The following is a 6,546-nucleotide window of genomic DNA, read 5'->3' as shown; positions in this document are numbered from 1 at the left end:
ATGCACAAGCACAATTAATTACCAAAAACTAGACTCAAAACATTCCTGAATGAGGCATAGTACGGTACAAGAATGGTTTGCAATTGCCTCACTCGCTCCCCTGTTGACAACCTAGCCCCACAGCAGCCTATAGCACCTGTTTATGCACGGTGGTGGCCAATCCAAGCACTATTCAGCCCCCAAAACCACTTATTTTTCCGGGTGATTTGCCTGGGATGAGATTGATTACTATATTCTTCAGAGCTTCGTGTGTGTATGTTGAACCTCTTTCTCACCGTACGTAGCCAACAGTGCTAATCGGAGGTGCGGGTGAATGACAACAAACTACACACACAAAGCAGTTCTCAAGAATTGAGTTTTCAATCCAGACGATGTAACAGTGCATAGCTCCAGTGGCTTCCTGATATCGGAACGGAAGAACGTTCCAGACGGACCCGCAGAAGCGCGGCTGACCGTCTTTGTTCGATGGCCAGCCAAAAGCCGCTGCTGCGATGATCGATCTTGGTTCGCGTGATTGGTATATGCTCGTGTAAAATATTATCGAGGATTTGCCCATGATAGTGAATCTCGAATTCTCGTGGACTCAATATAACGAGCGTCTTTCCATTGAGAAGTTTGTCCAATTCTGCCGTGAGAGCCCTGGGCTCGCCAGCAAGTGGATTAATCGCCATCTGTTTACATCTGTACGGTGACAGGATTGTGTCCCCCCCCCCCTCCGGTTTCCTCCCAAACACGTACATTAACTGAACTAATATAGGTAAAGCACCGAACCACACAGACACAAACACAAATGAGGTACTTATAACCACAGAAGCGATTTCCTCAATTTCACCAGTAATGCCTCCGAAAGGTTAATCGTACACGACCATTTGAGAGGGATCGGACATCAAATTAAGTGTCAGATTATGAAACCTACTAGCGGGAACCCGCGAAACTTCCGCAAGGATTTAATGATGAGGAACAGAGCGCTACTTAGGGGCCGTCCATAAATGACGTCACGCACCTAGGGGGGGGGGGGTCAGATATTTGTGACGATGTGACGAGGGGGGGTTTGAGAAATGTAACGTCACATCAAAATGCGAAACTTTAAAACACATTCCTGCGGGGGGAGCTGGTAGGAACGTTGGGTTGCTCGGTCAATGGCCAGGGTCAACGGCGGCGTGGTGTATTCCGCAAATATGCCCGACTGTGAGGGCGGACACAAGCCGGCGTGAGTAGGTTAAACGTTGAGTTTTATAAGGGCACCACGGGGTGCCCTTATAAAACTCCCCACCCAGCCCCTCCCCACCCAGCCCCTCCCCACCCTCCCCACCCAGCCCCACCCAGCCCCTCCAGTGGGTTCCGACCAGAAAGTCTCTTTCGAGCATATTATTATTTAAGAAGATATTATAATACTTTGTAAACGGATATATACTGTTGTTACGGCACATTCATAATAGAACAGCCTCCACTAAAGGTTATTTATATATGGTAATGTTTTGGCCACCAGTTGCACAATTTTCCACCCTTTCAAATGATGCCAAAAGGTCTACAGCATCCTTCCACAACAAGAGGGTGAATTTTTATTTAAAGCTTTCGTGACTGCAGGGATTCATATTCTTGGTTCTTTCGGTAAAGTCACGTAAAAGGGAAATAATAAAAGAATAATAAATAATTTTTTTATTATTATTTTATTTCATTATTTCCCTTCTACGTGACTTTACCGAAATAACCAAGAATAACAAGAGGGTGGCCATACACTTGGGAAATAATGAGCCCACGAACATTCTGGATATCTGCAATAACCGATCCATGACCTCTGCAGGTGTAATCATTTACACGCCAGCACAGGATATTCGATTAGTCGTATTGATCTTGGGTTACGATTCGATGAGAGCAGTGTTCTTCACTGGTGGCCCCTGATGGCCTTTCGTGCGGCCCTCCACAATACACACAATGTGAAAACACCACTTGCAGCGGTGTAGCAGGCCCTCACACTCACCACTTATGTTCTTCTCAGACGAAAGTGCCCCCCCTCTGAAAAATTCGTGAAGAACACTGGATTTGAGGATGTATCTGTCGTTTGTATTTCCAAATCTGTTTTGCTCCTCTTAGCTTAAAGAGGCCCATGGCCACCATGGGCCTTCAATGCACAGCCAAGGGCAATTATCCAACACTGTGACTCGTAAAACAAAGCATGATTGTGCTAAACATAGTGAGGATTGGAATCACAAAATGCAATGGATGTGATTCATGCCGCGCAAAAAAAGGAGACAGCCACATGCTGAGCAAATGTCACGCATTTTTTTTACTAGACTGTGCATACAAGCGTATTATGTAGTCCACAGTACAAAAAGAGGGAATATTTTTTCCCTGAGAAATCGTATTAATGTATGAAAAAAAGACGTTTTAAAAATTGCTACTTAAAACGTTTACGAAGGCTATTTTATGTGCGTTAGCTTTTAAAAGTAACTTGCATCCAAACGTAATTGACGTGTTGTCAATGAAATATATAAGCAAGGAAAAACAGTCATGCCTTGTTTTAAAAACTGTAAGGCCTCAACGTAATTAATTTTCCATGGAGTAAATAAATTCAACGGCTGGCGTTTAAAAATCAACACGGTTAACTTTTAATGACAGCGAGCATTTTTTTATGCAAGCCTAATTACAGTATTGTTAAAATGTGACCCAAATACTTATTTTGAAGACATGATTATTCCTTAACACGCGCATTGGCATTGTCTGCGTCACAATGCAGACATTTTCTTTATTCATGCCATATTAAAATTAGGTGTGCATAGCATGTAAAACTACAATTCCTCAAGTAATTTTTAAATGCCCATTCATATTTTCTATGTTACAGGAACTACACAAGTAAATCAAGGCAAATTTCTGGAATTCACAATATTGCAATCAAGAATGTATACTCAGGTGCCGCTTTTTCCACTCATTTGCTTAGTTTCCAATTTACTGTTTTCGAATAAGTGCTGAATACTGGCACTCACGTTCTTTGGAAACTGAAAAGGATGGATTGAACCGTGCATGTCCTTCGAAAAAAATGTATTATATTCTTCAACAGGATACAAATGTATGCCCTTTAAACAATTTAAGTGCATTTGGAATGCTGTGAATACGAACTCTTTGGGGCTTTCGGTCCAGTCACGTAAATAGAAATAATAGACCATTGTAACCTCATTTGCCAGTAAATGAGGTTCCAATGGTGTAAATGCTTACCCCGAGCTCTCATACTCTGATGGTGCATTGTCTTTGAGTTGCGCGCCTTTTGGCGTCATCTGGTCCAACACCAGGGTGAGACTAGGCTCTAAGGAAAGCTGTCTCGGGTGTGGACCAATCAATTTCAAGGACAGTGCATACATTATCATAGTTATGTTTTTTGTTTGCATTACGACTGGAGGTATTGTGGTCTATGCAAACATGACTCCTTGTAAAACAGTTTTGTTGCCAGATAAAAGGGTAAAAAACCAATTATCTTCTTCTTGGTTCTTTCGGTAAAGTAACGTAGAAAGAACCAAGAAGATGAATCCCTGCAGTCACGAAAGCTTTAAATCGAAACCAATTATCATATTAGAAATAACAGATCGCGACGTTTCGATCGCAACACAAGCAATCGTCTTCAGGTGCGATCGAAACGTCGCGATCTATTATTTAGATTTACGTGACTGGACCGAAAGACCCAAAGAGTATGAATTCCTGAATCAAGATTTAATCAGTGAATACGACTTTAGAGGCGAATTCCATCCAGAGTTATAAGGAGCTAAAAATAATAATAAACCAAGGTGCACAACACGAGCTGTGGTTAATGAGAAATAATTCCGTATTAGAAAACTGTTAATCAACTCGTAAACTGTGAATCAACTCATGCTGTCAAATAAATGCATCGTCTATTTTCCCCAATTACCATTGCTCACGAGATGAAGAATCCGATTGTACATCTCAAGTGCAGTGTGCCCCATGTGCTACATGATACCGACCTGCTCAAGATATCTTTCACAGGGCTTGCTTTTTTGTTATTTACAGAGTAGAGTGCACACTTACCCACAAACTCTGCTGTGAGCTGAAAAACTATCTTTTGCATTCTGGTTTAGAATTTGGCCAAATTAAAATCAAATGTATCCGATGGGTTGTTTGTGTAGTCACTGGTGAATGGGCTGAGACCACTAACTCGCTCAAACTGAAAATCCACTTCTTACTCACCAGGCAGCTGCCTGGATTCAAACCTAGGCCCTTGGCAATTTTTTCTCGGACTTCTAAGCTGCTTGGCTACCTCCATTTCCCCCCTCATTCTGATTGGAAACCCAGTGAATGTGGATCATTACACCACAAGTGTCGCTGCCTTCATCACCAAATATGTGACTTGGAAGACATTCTGCCTAAAATGCAAAGCAGTTTCAGATAAATAACTGGTGCACAATACACCCACTATAAAAAGTCTCACATTCTTCACACGACAGTATACAACAAATCAAGTAGACTCCCACTAATTTACACCGGTAGGATCAGATGTCTGGAATGCAGACTGTCACGCTCCTATATTAGTCATGGTGCACAGGCTACTTTTACAAATTTCAACTGTCCATAGCAGAGGTGCACATTTTTTTACACAAATGGTACACAATGGCACCTGGGATGGAGGCTGGCCAATCAACGTACGACATTTGAACCAAACAGGGGTATATGTTTATAATTGAAAATGTACATTTAAGAAAGAAAATCTCATTTGTAGTTGTGTTTGCTCCAAACAGCTTAAGGTAGCATGAGCAAATAATTTGCAAATAATTTTGATAAATCACGAGTTGAAGGTCAACCGAGGTTACAAGCAAGTAAGTCAGTTCGTGTCAGGTACGGAGCACATCAAATCGTTGCATGATGAGAGGAGGCAACCGCTAGACAGACATTCATCCTAATGATTGACTGATCATGGCTGATGATGACGATCCGAAATACACTTTGACATGCACAATTCAAGGCATGTATTATGAGCATGAGAACCAAATCTCCAATTCTCACGAATTAATCAATTGAACTTTACAATTGTTAAAACATTCAGCAGGGGTTGTTGATTTGATGAGCCTGGAGTTTGCCGGCCCCTCCTCACCACGACAGTCTCATGCGCTTGAGGTTTACGGTGAGAAGACGAACACCGTGTGATTACACTCTCTATATCGAGTAAATTCTAGTCATAAATGTGATAAGCATGGCGCAAGGTTTAGAGGCCAGAGCCAGTGGTGGAAATTCCATGTTCCTATGGCACAGGCTATATACCATAGGACTACCACTTATGAATTCCCACAAAGTGGTACTTAATTTATTGACCACAGAGAAATGGAAAGCCGAGATTATTGCAAGCCATGAGCCACACAGTCATCTGGCAAGTTCACCGTAAAGTCAATGTGTACACAATTGTGCTCTCCTTTCATACGAAAAGTCACGTGCATTGCCTGTACGTAATAAAGTGAATAAAATACAGGAATGGGAATCCCAGTGTTTGTTTCCCGATACACCATGAGCCAAATGTACCGCCCAAGCCTCTGCACAATGACAGCAAGTCCGTATCTTCCTGAAACTATTTACATAGCAAAGTAGAACGGTAAAGGTGCAGTCCTGCAATTGCTTGCTCATGCCACTGCTGGTGGAAGGGCCTCCACTAGAGGGAGCTCTATAGAACCCCTCTGGAGTGGTATTTGGCCTACTCTTCGATGCAATCTACTGATTGACTGTGAAAAAGCCATTTACACTGTATTTTGGTGAGGCAATGTGCAGTATATATGTCCGGGGTGTTGCACCAGGAGACGTCAGTTCAGTGTGTTAACCAAATTGATACCATGGTAGTATTCCTAGTAAATCATAACTATAATAATTTACCTTGTAAACAAGATTATATAAGCAGTACTCTTAACTTTGCCATGTGGCTAAGTGGCATTTTGTGCACCTGCAAATTCTCAAGAAGAATTCAACGAATTTTATGTTATAAAATATGAACAAACTTCCATAATGTAAGCACCCTCAAATGCAGTTTTGAGAATTATGATGTAAATACCTTGTACAGTTATACCTGCATGCATATTGTGCCTAAAAAGGTTCTGACATGAAGTAAAAAAAAAAACACAGTACAGTATAACATTTCAGGTAAGCAAAACAATCACCGAACAAAATCAAAAACAGCATGTGTGCAAGGTTATTTGTTCACAATCTATTAAAAAAAAGGCTAAATCTGATCAGACAACCTCAGGAGCAATTGGTTAAGTAATTTCTGACAATTACTTGCAGAATATGTCACCGTCTGACAAAGAGAATATTGTCCATCATCACCAATGTTATTGTTGCAAACATTGCAAGCATTTTTTTCGTTGTCAAACCATTTAACAAATCACTCTTCGACGGTCTTTTTGGTGCTGTAGCACATGTTGCCGCGACAGGACGTACAGTCTGTTCTTCTATATGGCGTGTTTTCATCACGCGAATTGGATAGAAATGGGATGAATGTATTAGGGACTACGTCTTTTTTTTACGCGTATTGGATAAAATGCAATTGAGTGAACACAACTA

Source organism: Lampetra fluviatilis, chromosome 38 (genome assembly GCF_964198595.1).
Source record: "Lampetra fluviatilis chromosome 38, kcLamFluv1.1, whole genome shotgun sequence".
In the NCBI taxonomy this organism is placed as follows: domain Eukaryota; kingdom Metazoa; phylum Chordata; class Hyperoartia; order Petromyzontiformes; family Petromyzontidae; genus Lampetra; species Lampetra fluviatilis.
This window is presented reverse-complemented; position numbering follows the sequence as displayed.